Source organism: Ischnura elegans, chromosome 7, assembly GCF_921293095.1.
Source record: "Ischnura elegans chromosome 7, ioIscEleg1.1, whole genome shotgun sequence".
Classification (NCBI taxonomy): domain Eukaryota; kingdom Metazoa; phylum Arthropoda; class Insecta; order Odonata; family Coenagrionidae; genus Ischnura; species Ischnura elegans.
In genome coordinates, this window is record NC_060252.1 from 3,997,717 (window position 1) to 4,022,877 (window position 25,161).

Below are 25,161 nucleotides of genomic sequence, written 5' to 3' on the forward strand. Positions count from 1 at the left end.
CAATGAAATAGATGTCAATGACCATTTATATTCGCCATTGTCTACTTAACAGGCATAAGGGAAATTATTATGGTTGCATGAGGGGGTTAATCCCCGGGACTACCACCCGCAAAAGTTTTAGTGAATATTGAAATGAATGGCTTAAATTCATTTAAAAAACGAAAACAAATACGAAAGAGAAAAATAAGTTTGGCGTCAAACTATAAGAGACAAAATATTGAATTTGGAAGTAAAAATATAATTAATACTAATGAATAAAATAGGAAATGTCATTTGAAAATGTTTTCCGCAGCCTTTTCAATGTAGTTCGGTTCAAGTTTGTATTTCACGCGAACCACATGCGACGCCGACAACACGAACACATTCACAAAAATATGAATTTGAAGTGTAGGGGATGTCAGCTGGGGGAGTGCTCCAGTACGGGAATACACTCATAAGCGGCAGAGCAAGTCGTATTCCAATGGGATCCTCTAACTTTATATTGATCCATTGAAATGAGAGACTGAAAAATGTTGTTTACGCTCTTCATTCTTTACATCTATTCTATGGTTTACATTTAAGTAGGGACTGAAAAAAAGACATGAAAAAACGTAAATATTTGCGAGCAAGTATTGCCTTCATTTTCTTGTGAAGTTGAAAGATCTAAATGGCTGCCATATGTGTATGTTGAAGGTGCTATCTTATTGTTTACTGCGATTCTCCCGCTATACCTATCTGTCATCTACCGTGCTTGCAAATCCAAATCACTTATTATATTCTCTACTTTGTCTGCTTTTTTTTAAAACTGCTTTTAAATTCTCTGTTTTGACGTTTCCTTATTTATACAATTCCAAACACACCACGAAATGCTACAACACCATGTATTTTTACATATTAATGCGTGCATTAATTATTTTGGGGCCAATTTTCTAAAATAATCTACTTCATGCAAAACGTGTGTGCACAAATGGTGGGAGCGAAATCTCGAGTTCGGTTTTTACTCTCGTTTTAATTGTTTTAATAGATTTGCAGGGTTCCCACTCAACCGTGAAAACCTTAAAACCATGAATAAGCCGTGAATTTCGTGAAAAAACCTGGAAATAGCCGCCGTGAAATTCGTCGTAAAACCTTAAAAACCTCTCAAACTTGATTGTTGATCTACGATTGACGGATCAAAAGTAAAATCGATTTGTCGATCATGTTTCAAGGTCACTCACGTGCAGGCACTGTCCACGCATGTATTGTCTGCACGCGTGTATTCGAAGCGCAATTATTGGTCCGCGTTCCATGACGACGCATTAATTTTGAACCTGTGATTGGAAGACGGGTAACCAAAGTGATCATCATTAACCGTGGCGAGAAATCAGACACCTCTTCCCTTCCCTTTCACCCTCCATTTTCCCACTCACAACCTTTAGCCGGCCCTAAATTTTGTTGACAATAAGCGACGTCACAAGAGCTCTTTCCATTGCTGCGTTTGCATTTTCGGCGTTTGCCGCGTTTGCTATATATTTTTAGTTAACGTGCGGCCGGTGATTGTTACGTCATCAATATTTCTTCCTAAAATGGCTCATCAACAGACCGTGAATGTGACAACATTCAGACCGTGAAAACCTGGAAAACCGTGAATGTTGTAATTTAGTTAGAGTGGGAACCCTGATTTGGTTATGAGATGCCCACGTACATTCTTAGGGCCGAATCGTGAAAGGCGAAAGGGTGTCCGTGTTTATGATAATGACGGCCGAGCAATTGTCGCTTAGCCGATCCGTGACTGCTGAGTGTGACGTTGAAATATTGTGTTTGTTGCTGATGTGGGCCTACCACGGTGACACATTATTGTAACATTGCTCCAGAGGATTTTCGAAAGTGAAATAGTACAAACTACGACCTGTCTTACGGTTCATTTTAATGATAAAGCGCTAAAGCGTGTTTGACGTGCAATGTTATTGAGCGGAGTCTATGAAAAAAATAATCGTTAGATGAATTTTACCCAAGCGGAAACAAGGCCCCCGATTGGCGAACAGGTACTTTAACGACCCAAGTGATGGAGAAGTTTAGAATAATTTGTCGTCCTATGTTTGCCTAGCTGCGCGTGTTCCGAGATGAAAAAGGGGCGTGTCCTTCCGAGCTGCTCCCACCCACTTGCTAGTCACTCGTCCATGTGAAATATCAGAGTCATTCCATCTCAAGCGTGAAGATGGTCGCGTTTGAATCATCCCTCTCGCCATCCTGCCCATTCATGAACCATAGATGTCCAACTCCACCCTAACTTCTTTGAAAGTTAAGAGTTTTACTACTATAAGTTCAGATGGCAGCAGCATCGGCATCTACCGCCAAATTCAAATCACTAAAACACGACCTCCCCTCCCATTCCATTATTTCCGGTCTATTTGCTTCAACTCAAAATGCCCGCAAACTCGTACGCACAAAATAACTGATTCTCAGGAGCGAATGGGTAGTTTCATATCATTTTTATTTGGAGGAAAGATCCATCAAGGCCTCAGGGCGGTAGGTTATTGTTTATCTTAGGTTATTGCACATAAATTAAAATCGAATATAAAAAGACAAAAATAATATTTATTGTCAATAAGTACATTATTCATGAGAATAACACACTTAGCCGAATAGTTCTGTGCTACATATTTTTTTCATGATGAAGTTCTGAAGAATGATTCATCAACTCCTGGATAAAGAAAGAATAGCAAGAAACACAATCAGAGTACATCACTTGTAATGTTTCAGAAATTAAAGGAAAATTACACCTCCCTATGAAAAACACAAGAAAGTTATGAGAAATGCTAGGACTTTCAAACAAAATTAGCTTAGTGAATTGGCCATAACTGAGTATTGCACTGTTAAACAATTTTTAGACGATGTCCACAAAAATCAGTTCTGTAAGACAAAATTGGAAGCAGACGCGTAACTATAGGGGGGAAGGGGGATAGATCCCCCCCAAAGCCTCAGAGAAACAAAAAGAAATTGTCTAGTTTTGGCATTTAATAACTGCGTCTGCTTAAAGTCAATTTGTTAGCGCGAAAATTATGTGAAATGTAATGCTATTTTTCAAAAAAATTCCCCAACGAAGGTAGGGAATCGCCACCCCAGGCTATCCCCTCCCCCCAAAGCGTAGTCCTAGTTACGCCTCTGAATGGCAGCATGGATGATGCGATGATTCAAAACTTTTTAAGGAACTAGAAATACAGCTCAGTAATTTCTTAGAAGAAAATTATCTTAGACTGTTGCAAAGGGTATTTCAATACCAGGTTAAACTTAAAGAAAGATTCACATGACACCAACACAAAAATTCATAAAGTTAACTTCACTAACAAAACAATTGGTGTAGATAAGTGAAAAATAAAGGCATTAATTAAAAATGATTTAGCTTAATTAAGTAGATTTAAACAGTAATTCTAATACATAGTAACTTCAAACCACCGAGTTTGGATGTTTGGAGCAAGCACATAGAAGCATAAAAACAATGTGACGAGCGAAGGATGGAAGTTAACTAAGCATAGTAAAAATTATGCATTCATTTTTCGAGATCCTTGGAATTTAATAATAATCGTTTCAAGCAGATGAACTACATTTGGATTGATCATTCTTAACAGTCCTGTACTTACTCCACGGGAAAGATATGTCTTTATCAATTGAGAGGAAATAAACTGAAATGTCACTGTTTTTCTATAGAGTTGGATTAAGTTACCCACATTTAAACATCCAACAACTACGTTCTTGAGAAGTATTTCACAACACATGACACCAGATGCAATAAAAATGAATGTGACTTACCTGGCTACTTGTCGAGGAAAACAGAAAAACTTATAGCCCTTGGAAGGGCAGTCCTTAACTGCGCAACAGTAACGTATTTCTTACGATACTTCAAATTTTGAAGATCTATTACGATGCGATACACGCTGGCAAATGCCGACATTCTTCGGTTTCACTACAGAACTCCGAAACAACAACACAGTTCACTTGAGAGGACGCGGATGTCACCTTCATTTGTTTTTCTAATAGCACTTCGACCGAAAATAAAAATCATTATAAATAGACATTTAGTTATCATAAGGAAAGGCAATATAGCGTAAATTGGAAATTCATGGCTGAATTATGCATTTTTATGGCTACAAATATTATATTTAGCAACAACTACAAGAATAGGTGTCGCAAATGCTTGCGGAAAAATTTCCCCTATCCTGTTGAACTTCCCTGCATGAACATTCGCAGAAGACGTGAACGAACGCGTAAGTGAAAACTGCGCGCCCTTAACTCTGTGCTGCCCTCTGCCGAATGACGCCCTCGCATACACAACCAACGTGCTCAGAGTCGAACTGCGTTCATCCGCCCGCTCCTGCAATTGATTACTCGAATGATGGGGTGGTCGGTGGAGCTTCTTACGGGCCTAACTACTCATTCGCGGGACGGTTGATGGACAGTATGCGAAAGCCCCGTTATTTTTCGAAAAAAAGTCAGATCAGTTGATTCATTTGGGCGCTTTTTCGGGTTTCAGTGAAAAGCCTTTTTAATTGTACTTTTTTACTGTAATCCTCAGAGATTTGCTTTCCGTGTGGAGTATATATTGTACCAAATATAATCTACCATATACCATACCATTAAGTCTGCCAATATATAATCCTTATATCTACTTCTACGAAGATATTTGTAGTCTGCGCATTCATTGCAGCTTATCAATCGCATTACCTATGTATGAACGAGGAATTTAGAAATGGATCTGACAAGTGAGTACAAAAAATGGCCACTTGAAATACTGCATAGTGAGCAAACGTGACAGATTGGCCGGGACTCAATGGCAGAAGGAAGGAACACATAAATGTCCTATTGTAAATTATAATATATTTTCGAAGAGTGTTAATAAATCCAGCCAAATTTCCATTAATAAATCAGAACATTTTCATTTGATGAATCATTTGCTCTTATTAAATCTATGGAGCACGCAAGGTTAATGAACTCTCTTCAGAGATACATTGATTAAAAAAAAATAATCCCGACTTTAATGTTCATCTTTCATGAGGTCACGGGTAATTCGCCGACAGCAAGCTCATATCTCTCGAAAAGAAAAACTAAATTTACGATAATTTGACATTTTACAAAGGTTGGGCCTTTCGCTCAACAAACGTCTGAATATGGCTGGTAGGGACCTGATAATGAAACATCTTTTCACGAAATAAGTTTAAGGCCGCATAATCGGTGGACAAAGACTCTACGGCCTGCTTATTTGATTTTCGTCTTTAGTTCATAGATTTAATTATTAATATACTAACGAACGAAGGAAACTTTCCGGCCTAGGTAATTTTAATGGGTGATTATTTAGAGATGTTTCCCTGATCTCTGTGCCTCATGCATGGATTGGTAATCTAAGGCGATGTAAAACTCCTATCCTCTGGTGTAGAAACTAGGTCCTTGTGACGTCACGTGGAGTGGCATCGCATGGGGGCCAATCTGGCCTTTTTCAAATGAGGAAAAAATTGACCATTCGTATTCATCTAAACTGGGATTTCTCAAACAAATAATGTGTATATTATGAATACACTAATGGTGGGTGACGAATCGCAATCAATTCTTTGATGAAGGAAACTGCCCTATTAACACCGTCTTCCGACCATACTCCAAACTCAAGAGACCAACTTGTTAAAGCCAAGGATCGTTGTGGTTTCGAAACTCCTTTTGAGCGCGGACAGGTGCGCGTACGTTGGGGAACCATCACTTCCAGAATCAACCTCAGGCTCTGCCAACTGGAGGAATCCGCGGTGGCAGAACGCGCCATTGAATCCGAACGTACGGTGAAGTGGGACCAAGTGGAGATTCTGTGCCGTGAGACTAAATTCTGGGAAAGATTGATGAAGGAATCCATCGAGATCCGGCTGACAAGTAACACCCTCAACCGTGACGCCGGGTATTCACTAAGTAATGTATGGAAACCGGCTCTTAGGAAAATGAGATTGGCTGCTTCCCGGCCAATCACGTTAGACCTTACAACCAATTGAAGAGTATATAAGCTGGCAAACTTCATCCACTCACCCTTTTCCATTAGCCTTTATGATGGAACCCGACCCGTGTTCCGAAACGTCGGCAGGATGGAGAGAGATCACCCGGCTGGAAGCCCGAATAGCCTTCTTTGACTATACTTTGCTTTGTAAATTTAACGCGATGAAAAACCAAAATTTGGATCTTCCAAACATTTGAGACGGCTATCCATTCTTGAAAACGACGAAGGCTTTGCAATATCCTTCCTAACATACTTACAATAACTTGAAGTGAGGTGGGATAGGAAAGTGTTCCTTTTTTACGTAAAATGACTGAATTTAGCTGATGAAAATTGTCCAACAATATTCCTCCATTAGATTCATAGCAAGATATCAAACCAAACAAAACTAGATATCATATGCTCTGTGTTACTTTCAGGTGATGTCGTACGTCCCAGAATGACATTCCGCTGATTTATCATCTGTTAACGGCCATTATAATAGCTTTTGAAATAAGCACTAGTTACCAGTACCAGTCTATCGGATCCTCGCGAATTAGGCTTAGAAACGGAGTGAGAACGCTTGCAGAGGAGAGCAGCCAGGTAATTGAAAAGCCGTTAAGATGGCATTTTTAGTGTACCTACTACTAACTTAATGGGATAACTCCGATGGGAATCTCTGTCAGACCGTTGCCTGGAAACGACTAAAACTACGTAAATGTAAGAGCAATTTATTTTCCGACGAAGTTAGTCGTATGTTACGAACGTCATCATACTACATTAATCAGATACATAAATAAGATAAGAGTTATTAGGTTGTATTATAGATTCAGAATGTCGTCACAATCATTAAGAGACCACAACGGCAGCGTTAGAACTCATAAATAGGTTAATTGTATTGTAGTGCTGCCTACAAACTTATGCATCCCGTGATGCATGTTTCTGGCTTTTCCTACTATTTCTTATGTGTGCCATGTTTTGCGTGTTTAACAATTCTTCGCAATCGCTCCTGGTCCGTTAGTGTTCGATGGCGTCATCGCAAGAGGGACACAAGATGAAGGCATTCAGGAAATAATATATGAGAAATAGCTTAGGTACCTCTGAACCCAACGAAACGGGATGAAACGGAATTTGAGTGTGATTACAATGTGTATTGAAAGAGTCGCAGATTCTTGTTGGATTAGAGGAAACGGGTGAGGGTACACAGAATTAGGGCGAACTTCTACGGTTCTTAGCGGACGCCAGAGATATATAGTGCACTCGAGTATATTTTCGTGTTTTGCATCGGTATTTCTGTGTTCGTCATTCTAGGAGGCTGGATATATAAGCTGTATCGGGGCAGGGGGGTCAGTACTTTAAATTTGGCCTAGCTTTTATAGATGCCCACGCTTGATGCCTCTGTTGTAATCTCAGCCTTCGAGAAAGCAAGCCATGGTCATTGCTGTGCCTGATTTAACTGTTGATTAAATAAAAATAACTAATCAACTTCTGGCATGTAGAATGCAAGCCACGATGTTGAAGTTGCAATGATCAAAGTTTTATCCCTTGGCTTTATGGATGCTATGCTTCGTCGCATTCACTGAAAGTATTACCATGACAACTGAGGCCTTTAAATTTACTTACTCATCCTAGCCAGTGTTTCGGTGAATACTTAGTTGGAATGTGTAATTATTGTTATGACAGCAAATTAGACGACATCACGTACTATCTTGAGTGGATTTTATCGCTGAAATACTCGAGTATTTATCACCATTCATCCTCGGCTTGATTTTTAGTATCTGCAGGGAATGTAAGTATGTGTAGTCGGGAAAAATGCTGTTTGTTTGGAATGTTAGCATCTGCAAATGGAGCAATGCGACTGTTAAACGGTGCTAGTATCCGAGTTAATTCTGAAAATGCCGTCTTGGAGACAACGTAACTAACTTTAACAAATGTCATTTTTATGTTAGAATAAAAGATGTAATCTCCGTATAAGCCAATTTGTCGAACTTGTGTCTGAAAAGTCTTCCCGAGTAATATTTAGTGTGAAGTGCCTTTCAACAGTTAATTAATAGGCCCTCATGCAGTGGTGGTCGAAAAAGTAGAGCCGTCCAGGAGTTCTTTTGACAGAGGAATATTTATGCGTTTTTTTGTCATTAATTTTCTCAACAGAGTACATTTTTAATTGCTTTACATATCTTTTAATAAGTGAAGGCACTGAAATTAGAAGTCATCCTTCGAGAATGAACATGACTAGTAGAAAGCTGAGCACTTACCACCAGGTCAAGAAACAGAGCCTCTGACAAAAAGCGTGAAAAACTAAAGCAAATCTACAACATAAGTTCTTCAGTACTTTGTGGGGGAACCCATATTTAGAAAACAGCCTTGCATCTTCTACCATAGTCTCAACAAAATGTCCACTGTATTCTTCTTCCATGATGGGGTACTACGTCCTTTTGATTTTCTTATCAACGCTGTCCCATAGATTTTCTGTTGAATTCCGATCATGTGACTGCGGTGGCCAAGCTAGGAGCGTCCTTTTATTCCTGAACTGTTTCACCACCGTGGCGGGATGCGTTGGATCACTGTCCCGCAAGACTTTCCATTCCGATAATGCGGTGCATTGGAGCCACACCATACCACAGTCCCAAATGCCAATGACAATGCATCCTCCACGATTCACAGTTTTAACTTAGTACCTAGGATTGTTCTTATGGTTTGACGGTCTCCTTATATACATTTTTCCGCCATTGGAAAATCTATTAAAGTTTGATTCATCGAACCACAGCACGTTGCGACACGAACAATCATCCTTGTCCCTGTGCATTGTAGCATTATTTACTTTCATGTCACATACCTTTCATTTCACATAGTAAGCACACCTCTCAATTCATGCTAAGGCAAAACTTGGCAGCAATTCATAGAGTCAATTTGCCTTTGGAGCTAGAATATGCAAAACAGTGTGTTTGAAATAGTCGGAGGGAAGGGAGGGAGGAGAATAGTTTTCTGCACGGACATCGGGCCTCCTTCGTGGAGCTTAGGCCGGCAATCCGATCGTGTCGGACCCCTCTGAACCGTTCGGGAGTCCATTACACGGCCTAGTCGGCCAGCTGTGTAGCGAGTGGCATATTTGAGCACTGTAGGTCTTTTTTAGAGTAGATCATAGGGCAGAGTGTAGATATAATAGTGGGTTGATTAATAAAGGGGTGAATTCAAAAGTTCTCATAGGCAAAAGTTCTTCTGGAAATGAGAATAGAGTAATAGAAAGAAAATTCAGCGTTTCCGAATCAGCATTACCAATTAACAATAATACAGGTAATAACTTTAAGCATGAGAAACGTCAGTTGAGTCATAATTTCAAAGTTAGTCAAGGTTTATGTCATTTAAATGGCGAGACGATAAAATCTGCAGTTACATTTAGTTGGGATATAGAGCCTAAAATAACTTAAGCGGCACAGAGATACTCCCGAATCGCAATAATACTACTTCCGAAGTTTAAATCGTGGCTGTGGTTAATTGCCGTAGTTTAAGAAATAAGATTCCCGGATTCCACCTTTTAATTCATAGTACGAAATGTATCGTCATTTTTGGAACAGAAAGTTGGCTAACAGATGATGATTCAGACAATGAGATCTTCCCAAAATCGTTCACTGTTTATCGGAAAGATAGAATTAATCTAGCCGGAGGCGGAGTATTTATAGCTGTAAAGAATTCAATCGTCAGCCAAGCGGTAACCGTAACTGAGACCAGGGGCCGTATTCTGTATTTCGTCGGTACCGCACCGGTCGGTTTCCCTTCCCAGCCCACCGACAGCACATCATTCCGTACCGACGACGGTTTCCATACCAACGACGGCTAATTCAGCGATTCAGTATGGTCGTCGGTATCAAACCAGTCGGTACGGTTTCCCCTCCTTCTCAAACAGGGAAAATCCGAATATATCCGAAGTTAGAAGTCATCTAACGTGTCTCCACCAATGAAAGAAGGGTAAAAACAAGTGAAGACTCATTGGCACAGTTTGTTGTCGTCATTCTCGATCTTTTTTTTGCGGAAATTACGACTTATTGCTAGATTAAGATAATCGATATTGGATAAGTTGTTAACAATGCCTATATAATGTGTGGTAGTAATGCTGTACCTACAGAATCGAAGGAAACAATATTACAACATCACAATATAGTTTGTATGTGATGGAGATTGTTGTTGCTGGAATGAATTTTGAAACTATCCTTGAGATCGTAGTTTCTTTTAAATATTGGTTCCGTATATTGCTATTTATTCATGATTTGGTAATAAAGTTGTCATTAAGTAAGTTCCGTCTAAATGTTATCAACGGAAAGTTATGCCATTGGCACCGTAGCAGACGAAAATAACATACCATGGAACGTGAACGTAGGATTCAAAAGCAAATGTAAATGCCATATTAGAGGAACAAGTTAGGAAATTGTTATAAAAATATGGAGCTGGGTGTAATTAAAAGAAGTGTAATGACGAGGAAGTAAAGAAATTGTGATTGGGTGAAATACATATGTTTAAGTTGCGCATTCCAAGTGAGAGAAAATGATAATTTTGCGGCAAACCTCATACTTATTAACAAATATCTTCTTTTATCGTCAAGGGAATCAATGGCTGACGATATAATGAAATATAGGTACCTGTTACAAATGAAAGAAACTGATACCGTTGTGGAAAACTTCATACTTAAATAAAAAGATCTTATTTCTATGCCGAGAGAAACGCCAAATGATGATTGAGTGAAATAATATTCGCCTATTCAGAGTGAGACAAAGTGATAACATTGCGGCAAAACTCATATTTAATCAAAACTATCTTTTTTATGTCAAAGGAGCAAATAAATGATGATAGAGAGAAATAAAGAGTATTACAAGCGAGTGAAAGTGGTAACATAAATGGGAGAAAGTCATTATATGTTAGCAAACCTCATGTTTATTAACCAATATCTTATATTTCTGTCAAGGTAATCAATATAGATGATGACACAGTGAATTATAGAGGCGTATTCGAAGGGGCAGAAAAAGATAACATTGCAGAAAACCTCATTATTTACTCGGTGATTAGGTAAAAACAAAATAAAACGTACAATGCGCACCTGAAAGTTCATGAAACTCACTAGTCGGTGGCCGTACCGACACCTTTTTGCTGTCGGTACGGCTACCGACGATCTCCCGTCCTCTCGTCGGTGCCGCACCGATCGGGTTCGTACAGAATCGCACCACTTCTTGCCGGGAGTCGGTGTGACGTCGCACCCGACGAATCGGTGCCGCACCGATCGGTTTGGAGGTACAGAATACGGCCCCAGAGTCGAATCTGTGTGGTGTTCCATTAAATGTCCAAAATCCAAAACTATTGCTTGCATCATTGACCACCAAACTCAGACATAATATCAATGTTGGATTTTGAAACCCATATAAACAGCATATACGTTCATGCTATAGATTGGGAGACATATAGCTTCATTCCTGGTGGGAGGGATAAAGTGATTTGCGAGGCTTTATTACACACTTTTACATCAAATTCATTGATTCAAATAGCATCCTTACCTAATAGAGGAGTAAGTATTCTTGACTTATTAACGACAAATATACCCCATCAGGTAGTAAACGTGAGCACTGTCGAAGGAATAAGTGACCATAGGGCAATAACTGCTAAGTTTTCTTTAAATACCGCTGAAAATTTAAAAAAAAGAACGGCAAGTTTTCGTTTTTAAAAGAGCTGATTTTGATAGGTTTAAGAGTCGGTTAAAAAATAATTTACCGCGTTTTAACATTCAATAATAAAGTTGAATATAGAAAATATTTGGAAAAAGGTCTCCTTCGCTTAAGGAATCAAAAGTAAAATAAAAAGAAGGTAGCGAAGCGAGATGGTATGACTAGGAAGTGAGAAAATCATTGAGGCGACGGAGAGCTTTCCATTCTAAAATGAAAAAGTCATCACGGATTTATCCGCTAGTGAACGCGATTTAATGATAAAAAATATAAGTTGTCTAAAGTTGCCACGAAGGAAGCGTTCAGGAATACATACACGAATTTTGAAAGAAAAACACTTGTAAAGCAGTGACCTACAGCTTCCTTCCTGATGGGAGAGATAAAGTGATATGCGAGGCGGTATTGCACGTTTTTACAGCAAATGGGTTTGCAATTTACAGCAATAGCACCCGTACCTAACGGAGGAGGAAGTATTCCTGACTAATTAGATACAAATAAACCACATCAGGTAATAAACGTGAGCACCGTCGAAGGAATAAATGACCCAATATGGGTTAGTCATAGCTGCTAAGTTTTCTTTAAATATCGATAATTTTTGAAACAATTACTGAAAAGTATTCATTTTTAAAAGAGTTGATTTTGATGGCTTCAAAAGACCGATTTTCTTGAACTTTCTTTTTTCAATATCATTAGGAATTAGATGATTTGATTGGTTAATGAGTAAATTTTACAATGTTTGTAACATGAAATGGAAAACGTTTGATATTTTACATTTCAGTTAAAAATACTTGTATTCTCTTTAAATGTTTCCTAAGTTTTTAAATTACATATTTTTATATTTTCGTAATGTAATGTATAAAACACAATGCCTTGGCTGTTACGATTGCTACATAGCGGAGACATATCGGTATTTGATGGACGGAATTTCCCAGCATAAATATCGTTTAAAAGATAAAATGCCCTTGCGAACCAAAACTTAAGATACTGAAAATAATTTATCAAATAGATTGTATAGAGAAATAGTATATATTTACAAAACTGAAATAGTTTTAACAAAAGGTAAGCCGTTTACAGTATAAGTAAAATTTATTATTTTTGAATTATTAAAAATTGATAGGCAACTATAGGTTGTATGAGCTTAGCTACCACACATAATAAAAATGTCAGAAATCAATAAAATAAATAAATGTTTTTTAGTTCATTCTAGTTTCTTTTTTTATCCATCTACTACTGAATTTGTTTATTTTTGATTGAAATATTACTATCGTTAAAAATGTCGTAACCCTTTATTTAGTTGATAAATCAAAATGCAATGTATATATTTTATTTTCAATCCCCGACGAATGTTTAACAACGAACCGAAACGTTGGCAAAAATCGCATGTAAATTTTTTCAAGACCTCCGCTCCACTCCAAAGTAATGGCTCAACCACTCGTCCATAGCAATCCTAGAGAAGGGTTATACGCAATCCTCCTATCTACTCCATCATTCGCACCTCCGTTCTTCTTCTCTTTCACATCAGTCTTCACCTGTTCCGTATATTTCGTTCGAGGTCTTCTTCTTCCGTTCTTGCCTTCCAGTTGTCCCTCGACGATTGTCTTCATCAGGCCATCATGTCTCAAGATGTGGCCTATAAGGTTGTTCCGTCTTCATTGCAAGGTTTTCATGAGGCTTCTCTTCTTAGGACTTCCTCATCACACTCCAAGATACTGATTTAATATTTATAGTCATTATGACTCGCGGCTGAGCTTAAAGCCTCCTGGTTGCGTATAGTGGGTCGAGAAATATAGGTTAGCTGCGATATGAGCGAGTTTACTTGTCGAATAAGCAGTCGTGGACGAAAAGCGGCGGTATTCCGAGGTGGTATCCCTGGGTGAGATAGGCCATCTAAATGATACATTAAACCTGTGAAGATGCCGTGACTTGGCGATGGGAGGCCGCCAACAAATATGCCTCTTATCACTTGGGGGAGAGGGCAGCAGCTCTTATTCATATATGAGTGACGGTGGAGACCACGGTGGTCATTACAGCGACACTCATTTCACTGCAGTCGTAGTAGCATTTACTTTATCGGCTTACATACTACGTTGTGGAAGGCAAGGGGAAACCACCACATTATTATTCCGAGGAGTCGCAGCTATTCCACTCAGGAACAAGTTCGCCATGAAAAATATATGACTCAGCCCGCATACGAACCCGGATCTCCCAAATGCCGGCCAGTGCGCCAATAGAGCGAAAAAGTGGAGTTTTTCATTCCGATATCAGCGCATAGTAAGCGCGCCCTCCGCCACATGTGGCACAGTGTGGAGTTTTGACGTCGACACCCTGTTCGGCAAAACCCATCGCGAAGTTCGCTCTGAAAAAATGGCTTGGTGGTGTAACAGGCTAGCACGCCTGACCGGCATTTCGGAGATCCTGGTTCGAATCCCGGCTGAGCCAAATATTTTTCACGGCATTCCTTTGGTGCATTAAAATGTTGAGCCGTGCGCGTGACTGCGTACAAAGTCACTTGTTTCGTACTTAAGGCCGTTTTACACGGTAGGTACACGGAATTGCGCAATCTGACGTACGTGCGAAGGCGCAATCAAAATTGCGACGTTTAAAGCGGTGAATTGCTAGAACACATGCGAGAATGCGTAGACGCGAGACGGTAAAATAGCCCATGTTCTAATTTCGTCCGTGCATTCGCGCAATTCCACGCCATTTTAGAAATAAATGCAGCTCTAACCTGCGCAATTCCGTGCCCCGTGTAGAACGGCCTTTACACTGCTTTATTGCACTCATTTTTACACCAGATAAGGAAGACCTCTAAAGGCCGTTTTACAAGGTACACGGGAATGCGTAGACTAGAGCTGCATTAATTTCTAAAGTGGCGTGGAATTGCGCGAATGCATGAACGAAATTAGAAGAGGGGCTATTTTGCCGTCTCGCATCCACGCATTCTCGCATGTGTTCTAGCAATTCACCGCTTTACACGACGCAATTTTGATTGCGCCTTCACACGTACGTCAGACTGCGCAATTCCGTGTACCGTGTAAAACGGCCTTAACAATATGAATGGAACATGTGAAGGATGATGTGAAAGAGAAGAAATGCGAAAAGAGAGCTGATAGGAGAAATGAGTGGAGAGCAGTCGAATCAAAAACCAATCTTAGGAGTGTTGTTGACCAGTGGTGAGAAGGTATGGCAATTATTCCGAGGTCCTTTTGTTTTTCGATGGCCTCTTTACTACTCTCACTATCAGCTCTTTGTAATCGTCACAGCCGTTTGACGGCGAATACGCCTCTCCGATTGATAATGTATCTACCAGTGATTTCGTAATACCAGGTCAGGGACTCCGATCGGAACCACCTGCCACAGCTGAATTCCTCTGGACAGCGAGGGAAGCCCAGGCTTATCTTCTGCCCCCCCCCTCCCTCACCGCCTACTACCTCTTATCTCTGAAGAAAAACGTACGCAGAAGACATGGCTCACGCCTTATCTCTCTCTTACGCACCGATTATCGTAATTCCAAGGAAAGCGTGTCACTCCCCATTTTATGGAATTTGAGTTTGTCCGGGCGGCGAATGTTCGTCGGGTGTCCTGCCGGGTGTAGCTTTGGGTTTCATCGTCTGAGTGAGTCTGTGTCTTCCGGTGTAGAGTGACGGTGCGTGCCCATGGCGGAGGCGCGCTTGCCTTGTGATTTTCCGCTTTGCATTTTACAATTAAATTGTGGCGCATTTGATTACATTGTCAGGGTTTGCTCTGCATTACAATTACACCATTAAATTTTACATAAATTTCAGATAAATTGACTAATAGCAGTTATATTATTTATACAATATTATTTCCAATTATTAGTTCCAATATTTTTTTAGCATTATTACATGTTTCTCTTTTGTATCATTTTTAAAAATCTAGAAATCATATTAGTCAATTACATTTATAATGCTTTGGCTCTTTTTAAATGCAACAAAACGGTGATTAGAAGTAGGTGAAGATGTAGGACAGACTCGAATGAGAGTTACTTGGTGAGGGAGTTGTTGGGACGATTGGGCTATAAAGCCATAGCAGACAGTGTTATTATCGGTTGCTTTCAGCCTGGACTGATAAATTAGCCTGTGGAATATGAAATCATTGTGGGAGTTTGTGGCATTTTCGAACGTAACAAGATACTGCTCGTTTAGCGGCTTTTGCTTTGGGAAGACTTATTTCATTGCGGTTTCTACGATAACGGATTTACTCTCCAGGATTACGCAGATAAATTTGTGGAAAGTTGTTCTTGGTTCTATGTTTTGTTTGTGCGCGGTGTCAATTGTGGGCTGTGTTTTCTACATAGAGAAAAGTCTAAATGTGTAATTTTGCGCGACGTTAATTTAATTTTCCACGTCTCGGTGCGCGTGCTTTTAAAACGATTTAAGTGCGTGTGTTCCCGTTGGTGTCGTCTAACTTCCGTGATGTTGCGATTGCTGTGTCCTCAGCAATCATTGTGTTTGGGGGGTAATGTCAATATAGCTAATGGAACAATAGCGGGCAATAGAAGATAAGTCAAGTGGGCGATCCGAACCACGCGAAGGAACTTGATCGTATGAATGAGCTTTACCAGAAAGAACCCTAACTTTAGCTGTAAATGAAAATCATTGCAGGATCTCGCTCTTTGTGACAATTGTGTTATAACTCCATTCGCTACTTGTGATGCCTCGGTTATTTTTTGCATGCGTTTCTTTACGAATACGTTACCATGAATTAAATACGAAGTTTGAATTTGCAGAACCACGAGATATTTGCAACCACTGCCAATCGCTCGAGAGGCATTCATTGGCCCATATCGCGAGTGTCAACCAATTCAATGCCTCAGCCTGAGAAATGGCTCGAATGATTCGAGGAGGCTATTTGCTGCAAAGGTGCTCTCGTCGGTAGGTAATCGGTGTGACTAGGATAGGTGGACCAAGGATACAAGGGAAGACGCATTTTTTAAAGTGATCATTTGACTCATTATCCACTAACAAACCTTAACCAGTTCTTTCTTCACTTGACCCATTTTTGTGGCTCTTCTGTCCGCCTGCAGAGGCTAGGCTACGAGGCGCAGCGGAACTCCTTCTTGGACAATATAAACCCTCTTCGGCTGTGTGTCTTCTGAAGAACCTAGACGCCGCCTCGGCGTCGCGACGTACATTATTTTAAGGAATGAATGACAGCGGGAATCATATATATTATCACAGAAACGTCTTTTTCTGCCATTTCGTACACGCTCCGTTAATAGTGCTTCTACAGTGATAAATGAGATACCATTTTAAGCGTGGAATCGCTGGCTTCTTACGAAAAATACTATCTCTATCTCATATTTCACAATTTACCCATTAATGTGACTCAAAAGTTTCCATTTTTCCATTTCGATTTCTCGCTCGGTCGATATATATCGACATTTTTGACTAAATAAAAAAAAGGTTACAAAACCCGTTACATCCGTAAATAAACCAGAAAAAACATAACATTTGTAGGCATAAATATTTTTAAATATCTAAGACTTATGTTAAACATTCTCTAAAAGAGACATCGTGTGTAAGGAAATTAAAACTAAATAAATTACGAACAAAGAAAAATATTGTGTTGACAGTGTTCAAGAATTATTAGGTATCGATGGGAATTGACGACAAAAAATGAAAATAGTACGAAATGCATACAGTTATCGTACATGGGTGGGTGTTGTAACATTTTGTCCTCAAAGAAGATTTGTAAATTGTGTGCCATTATTTATTGAGTAGCAGACGCCATGATTGTTCCTATTGGTGCCAACTCTTTTGCCTGTGTTGCATTCATATGTTTATTTTGCAAGAAAACAAGTATTAAGGAAGTACTCTATGGTACACCTTATTCTCTATTAAAAAACCCATTTACACCGTATAATTAGTATAGGGACTTATTCCTTGATTGCGTGAATTTGCAAAGTTTTCGCTCAGGTTTCCGTCTGGAAGAGGATTCCGAAAGTTACCAGCGTTTAGCAATCGCGTATTTAATGTCTGTGACACTTGATCCAGCAACATATATGCTCTAATTCAAATATAAAAAAAGTGATGGCCGCATTCATTATTTGATACGTTTAATTGTTGTCCTCGAGTTTTCAATCTTTCTCATCACATCAGAAATCAAAACTATTATTGTGCGCTGATTTATTATGTTTACCTTGGCATGATGTTCAATAGCAGCGGCAGTACTTGCATTGATTTGCAATCAACAATTTCAAATAACTATATTAAATGTAGAGGATGTTTCAGAGGAATCTGCAGTACTCTAAGTGGTGGAAGGGACGACAGTGTTGAGCATTTTTTGTGCTATAAACATTGTGGTCGCATTTCCTTAGTTACTATGGCAACGCATACATTTTGTTGAATGGTTTTTGTAGTAACCATGGAAACGATGAATAAGGTGATGTGCAGTCATGGAACAGATCTGAAACTCGTGATGATGGTGCTTGAGATATATTCCGTTAATTTTATATTATCCACAAAGATAATGGTAGCTTATTTTTACAATGGACTCAGAATAATCGTTGGCATTTCAACTTTTGAAGGCGTATTATTTACGATAAAAAGCTTCTTTTTCAGAGGTGACATGAAAATTTTCACAAAATTTAATTTATTTCAGTAATCATCATTTCTCTATCATTATTTGAACGAATGATATGGGAACTAAAGTGATGTCATGACCGTTATGCAGCATTCCTAGGATGGGGAGAGAGTTGCAATTCTTCCCAGTTACCGATTAGCTACAACAATGGAAAGTAGACGCAGAGGAGAGCCAGTGAAGACGAATGAATTATCCGCTCTGTTCGGCTTTCTTTCAATAATATAAGAGCGTTTCTAGCAGAATTGGAACGAGAGCTGTGGGCAATTATCAATAATACGATTGCTCACCCATTTTTAGATAAGTTGTTCCTGACAATGATTTCTTTAATAAAAAATTATATATTTAGTTCAATTGATGATCTGTTTAATTTGCTTAAGTGTCTCAGAAATATTGAAATAATATTTTTACTCGTTAAATAAGCTGTTAAAAATGACCGCTACGGACTTCGACACACATCTAAACACGTCTAAATCGGACAATTTTTTAGCATACTTATATTAAGATAAGTTTGTCATTCCGAACTGTCTCTCCTACATTCTTTATTCTGATTAACAACTCATTCACTCTTTTAACTTAAATTCATACAATAAAGATTTCATGTCACCCCAGAGAGAGAGATCGAGTGGATTTCGATCTGGAGGAGGAGTTGAGGGGCTCCACGTCCACTCCAGTGGTTGATATAGCTACTTCCTATTCAGATGACAACATATCACTTGGCGAAGGCAATGAGCCCGAGCTGCTACTGGAAAGTCTTCGACAAGCACTGGTAGTTCATCCTGAAGGGACCGATGGTCTGTTCTCCCGGTCAGATGACCTTTGGGGCCCGATGGACTGCTTTCCAAGAACTACACACAAAATGTTCACCGAAAAAACTTGGCTGGAAGCTCGTCTCTAGCTTAGCATTGGGATTACACTCAGCCCCATACGTAGTGCCTATTCCGGGAATTATCCACTCCTTCCCTCGCTAACGTTACTTCGTCCGAAATCAAAGTGTGTGATTAGGATTCATTATTATTACTTAGCTACTAGCAAAAATTTAGCCTTGCTCCATAGTCACGCTCTTCAAAGTTTTGCACGGTGTGGAGATGGAAATAATAGAATCATTGGGAGTGGAATGTTATTGAATCAAATCAGCGACTCTGTTTGTAATGCCTCTGCATGATCCAGTACTTAGCCACTTTCTCGGTCCGTGCATATGAGATCCAGCGACGAAAGACTGAATCCGAGAACTTAATGAAACACGAAGAAAATCTGTGCGATTCATCGGAGAGAGGTGCGAGCAAAGGGAAAGCGGGACACGGCTATTGTAAGAGTTAGGCTGGGATGAAGCCTCGGAGATTGCGCGCCAGTCTTCGATTGCAATTTAGAATGGGTGTCTTTGAGAGCGACGCGAAGAACACAATGGTTAAACTTTGCTACAATTCCATGTCAGAAATTTAGTGAGATGACTGATTGTACTTAGCCGAACGGATTCGAAAAGGAATTCCTTTCCCCAAAAAACAATTAAGGACTATAAAGTATGATCATCGTAGGCGCATCTCCTTTTTGTTTGCGAACGGCGTGACATCCCTCGCCACACACCTATTAAGGCAGCTTAATGCGGGTGAGGCAGATTATTACGCAAATGCCCCTCATATATGTATACTACTCCCCAGCCATACTTGGAACGCATACTGTCGTTTCCCGTACTCATTCCTAAGTGTCCACGTTTCGTAAAGCTCCGTAAAGCGCTACACTCCCAATCAAACTTTTCCCTGGCCTTTTCTTCTCGCTGTAATGACGTCAAGAAGGAGAAAAAGTACGGGCGAAGTTTGATGCAAATTGTATTGTTGTTCCAAGATGAAAACCCGGCACAGACTTTGTCTTCGCAGATCCCCAACCATTGGAGATGTGTTGGAACGGAGGATTGCGCGCTTATTGTATGACCGTACTTATTCTTTTCGGGTGTTCGCCGCGTTGATTCATTTTGTGAGAGAAGTGCCTTTTAACCGTTGAAGGTAACGGATGACCGGGATCTAGATTAAAGGTCTCTGTTTATTCACTATTCCGATAGGGAGCTACTTATTTTCTCTGGCAATTACTTAATTTCTCTTTTTGGGGAGACCGTGTGATTAGAGGCCTCCACGGAATCAGTGACCGTATCTCCTGCTAGATTCAACGTTTCAACGGATCTCCCATCAAACGAGATCGTATTCCCGTCCGCGCGACCAAATAATGTCGCATTAGGAGATGATGTTCAATTTATTCACGACATGCAGACGCTGGCTGGAAGGCAGGCGAAAACGTTGTCCCCCCCAGAAGCAAACACCCAGGGACGATAAAAACGTTCATTCGGAGATGATTTTCTTTGCTGTAAATTCGAAAAACCCATTTTTTTCAAACATTCCTAGCTGGGTATCATTTCGCATGTAATTCTCGTAATCTCTAGGGATAAATCAGTGAAAAAACTTAGAGACTTCGTGTCGGGTGCGGGTGATTGGCTCCATGAGGAAATCAAAAGAGGAAGGCAAGCCTATTACAATCAGAAGTATTCTTTTTTAACTTATCAACGAAAAAATACTGAAACATGCGTTGCATTATCCCTTCTGATCCAGTATTCGATTGCCTTAGGTGATGATAAGGAGAGCAAGTCATAATGTAACGGAAATTCTTCATTTCCCTTTAATGACCTCCAGCAGTCTGTTGAAACTTTATACAGCTGTCTGATGAAAGATGCATTGAAGTCCAAAGAGGAGCGAAAGAGGCCTGAGATAAATTTCGCCCGCATCACTTGTTTACATTTGATCCATTTCTCTCACACATGCGATCGTAATAGGGTGGTTTCCTTTTTTTTTTATTGCCTAAATCGAAAGATTATTACTCCTTTAGTACGGATTTCACGCTCTTAGATTTTTAAATGACGATATCTATTTTTCGCGATTTAATGAAAAGAGAAAAATTTCAAGCGCGCGAAAACGCGACGCCTAAGTATGAATGCTGGGAAAAGCCCGTGTGACGTCATTCTGGTCACCTTGGTGCGATGCTCTGAGCCCCAATATGATGCAGGCTGCTATCAGGTAGCAGAGTACCCTGCTAGATGGTAGCGCTTGGCTTCAATAACGATTATTAATACCTAATCAAACGAAGAAAACTTTCCGACCTTAGCCAGTTTTAGTAGGTGATAATTAAGGCATGTTTCCCTGAGCTCTGTTCCTCATGCATGCATTGGTAATCTCAGACGATGTGAAACTCCTATCTACTCGTTTAGAAACTAGATCCCTGTGATGTCACGTGGAGTGGCATCGCATTGGCTCCAATCTGGCCTTTTTCAAATGAGGTTAAAATTGACCGTTGCCATTTGTCTAATTTGGGATTTCTAAAACCAAATAATGCGTATATTATGAATACACTAATGGTGGGTAACGAATCGCAATCAATGCCGTTCGTTTTCTTTGATGAAGGAAACTACCCTATTGTGCCCTATGAATTGATGCGAACAGAAATGAATTACTCTGGCTCCAAAAAATTTTTAATGTCAAAATGTAATTTCTTGCTTATGTCCTCTCGTCTCTAGTTATATGCCTGCAGTACTTGTTTTGTTCTGTGGTGTACCGCGGCTCCTTGTGTCAAGGTCCATCTTCCGGGGTTTCCGTCGAGTCGGTTAACTTTTCATGACGGCAGTTGGTCCCCTGTCCTCCTCACAATCAGATGTTAATTGATCGATTATGCCTGTTATGTCGACACGATTCTAATTAAGCAACGGGAACCCGGAAGATGGACGCTGCTACAAATTTTCGCTTGATAGTGACAATCTTGAAAAATAAGTTTTTTCAATGTATACCTCTTTGGATAATTTGAATAATTGTTTTTCTTTTAGCAAAATTCTGAAAGAATATGCGAATGGCCTGAATTTCATGATATTCCTTTGACGTCACTTGAACTTAATCGCATCATTTAGCATAAAGCCTTCTCTTATGTTGCAGACGGCTGCGCTGCTCGACGGTCCAATTGTGAACCAGCGACTGTAATTGACCGGAATACGCGTGGCTGCCCTGTCGCTATGGAGACAGCCATGGCAGCACTCGAGCGACACTCGGCGAACACGGTGAGTACAAGAAGCTTCCTAGTCTTTCCTGCATTTGCACCCGTGGAAATGAAACATGATGATCTAATTTTTTATGGCTTATAATGGAAAAACCATCGTCTTATTTATGACCCACATGTTTTCCCGGTGAGTGCGTGAGCTTCCAAAATTTTCGACTAGCGATGGGATGTTTTGGTTGAACTTGTTGCATTTAATTTTATGTCACCGGACAAGGAGGGGGGGGGGGGGGGACAAAGGCGTATTCAACTCCGGACCCTCCTCCTTAGCCAGCTTTTCTCCAAACAAATTAGAATACACTCACGACGATTGAAAAAATGTCAATGTAATCCCGTTTTTCACTCTTGTCAAATAGGTATCAACGTGTAAATTTTCAAATTTATAATTGGTTGGGCGGTTAAATTGGTGTGGAAAATTACCACGATTGTTTGTATCTTATGGAAATGTTATTCTTCGAGGTGATCTCGATCTGAAACCGCCGCTCGATGGCCAAAAATTACTCTGCACGTTACATCTCGCACCGATTCGGTTTTTAAAACTTAGTTTGCGGCGAAGGTGAGAAGTTCGAAAGGCGGAAATGCGAGAAGAAAGCATTCAGACGCCATCAATCCCGATAATCATTGCGACGAATTTATGATTTCTCTTAGGAGAAATAAGTTTTTTCCAAAGCTGTAATTCTAACCGTAGAAATAATTAACTTGTCATTAGATGTATCGTATGGAAGTGCGCGAGGTGTTTCTCTGGTATATATTTTCTCCTCCGATGTTACGTTTTTTCTTCGCGTGATGAGGGACCGAGGCAAGCGAAGAAAACTGACATTTTTTCCTTAAACTGCGGATATTGTTTATTTACTGCGTGCGAAGGCACTTTGTAATTTCATGATAAACATTAGTCGCACAGAAATATGCTCCGAATTCTGTTAATCGTAGCGAAATTTGGCTATAATCCGCGGGACGCATACCTGGAATGCATCCTATTACGATAAGTGAATCCTTGCATAATGAATAGAAAAATCGTGAAAGCGCACCCTGAAAATAAGGGAATGAACTGGGTGGAAGCTGCCTCCCGACAAAGGCATTAAGTTTTCCCAACAGGGGCGGATCCAGGATTTCTTTCTGGGGGGCACAATCAAGGCCGTATCCAGGATTTTGTTCTGGGGGGGGGGGGGGGCACAAGGATACCTCGTAATACAAAAACGAACGCAATGATAATGGGACCGTATTAAAAATATTGCATATTTTTTAAGGGTCTGGGGGGGGGCACGTGCCCCCGTGCCCCCCCTAGATTCGCCTATGTTTCCCGAAATACATAAATTGCCAATGAGGAAACTCATGATCGTTTGTGGCTCGGCGAACTTTAGCATTTCTTTCTTCGCTCTTACGAATTGGGAATGGCATTGATTCAGGAACTCAATCCAGGAGAAATAATGCGTCAACAGGACTCTTCCTTTATATCTTTCCCTTATGTGCTGTGCTATTTGCCGCACAGGATTCGGTGGTTTTTGTGTGACGGCGAGGCAAGGGCCATTAGAATGGCGGATCATGAGGAGTGCGCTTCCAAACTCTGTCACCGCCTTGGGAAGAGGAAGAAGGTTCTCGAATGCTTTGGGCCGTTGGGATCGAGCGCCACTCACTCGACTCGAATGGCGCGTGGCTCGGTCGCGTGCCTCTCAATATGGCGGCGGCGCGCACGCCTCTATCGGGAGCCATCTCGCGAGCGGATCGCGTCGTAAACAATGCATTGGGCCGTGCGAATCGTGGCGTTCCTCATTTATTGTTGTTCGCCGCGTGGGAAGTCATTTTCACTCAATTGTTTCTTTCGGAGCAGCCGTGTCCCTCGGAGTCGCGCCATTTTCGGGCTGAATGGAAATAGCAGTGTTTGCCATCAAGTATTCAAAAAAACTATCCCAACAAATAAAGTGGAGCCTCTATCGCTTTCGTTGACAATTTATCTCGTGGTATATTATTCCATGTCTCGTTGCGACGACGGACATTCAACACGGAGGCGCGTCAATCGACTTAAAAAAAAAAAACACTTAAAAGAAGAAGCAATTTTCTGGCTACCAAAATACTCTCTCCAATTAGCTTCGGTCCATTCCACGATGCGTTTTCATGTTCGTGTACGTACATAGGCGGATCGAGGGGGGGGGGCACGGGGGCACGTGCCCCCCCCCAGACCCTCAAAAATATGCAAGATTTTTAATACGGTCCCATTATGATTGCGTTCGTTTTGTATTACGAGGTATCGTTGTGCCCCACCCAGAACAAAATCCTGGATACCGCCTTGCTTGTGCCCCTCCCAGAAAAAAATCCTGGATCCGCCCCTGTGTACGTAATATGGTAACATAGTGACACGGAGGACATTTGTTTACTTTCCACGCTAAGGGTAGGGTTTTAAGAGCGGATTTTTCATATTTAGTTCGAAATGTATTTTTTATTTGTTTCCCGTAGCAGTGGATTTGTTATTCATCAAGCGTGCTGTGGGAAAATTGGCAATAAAAAAGCAAAAATAAGGTGGTACTCGTCCGGCCTCACATTGAATATCGCCGTGAACGATGGGATTCGACGAAGAGAGGCTTTATCCGTGCAATTGAGATAGCTTTAGCAATTATGAGTAGATAGTTTTCATAACAAACATAATTTTGGATCCTCGCCTCATTAGTATAGGTCCAACAGGAACGAAAAATTAAGAAAGGTATTTTGCTGTAAGGAGAGGTAGCCGTAAGAAATCGTTTTCTCCAAACAATAAAGAAATGAAGAAAAAATAAATGCAGTTCAGATTTGGTCAGTTCGTCTCAGTAACTTTTC

At 40.4% G+C, this 25,161-nt stretch overlaps 1 protein-coding gene across 3 annotated transcripts in view; it reads left to right on the top strand.

Annotated features, from left to right (window-relative positions):
- LOC124162918 (SH3 and multiple ankyrin repeat domains protein 1) overlaps positions 1–25,161 on the top strand; it is a 212,181-nt gene that overhangs the window by 26,778 nt on the left and 160,242 nt on the right. For 2 of the 3 annotated variants that reach the window (XM_046539656.1, XM_046539654.1), the window contains exon 2: positions 22,236–22,357. The gene's annotated coding sequence lies outside the window, so the exon portion shown is untranslated. Of the gene's footprint in view, positions 1–22,217; positions 22,358–25,161 lie in introns of all 3 variants that reach the window. The other variant, XM_046539657.1, reaches the window with a different exon arrangement.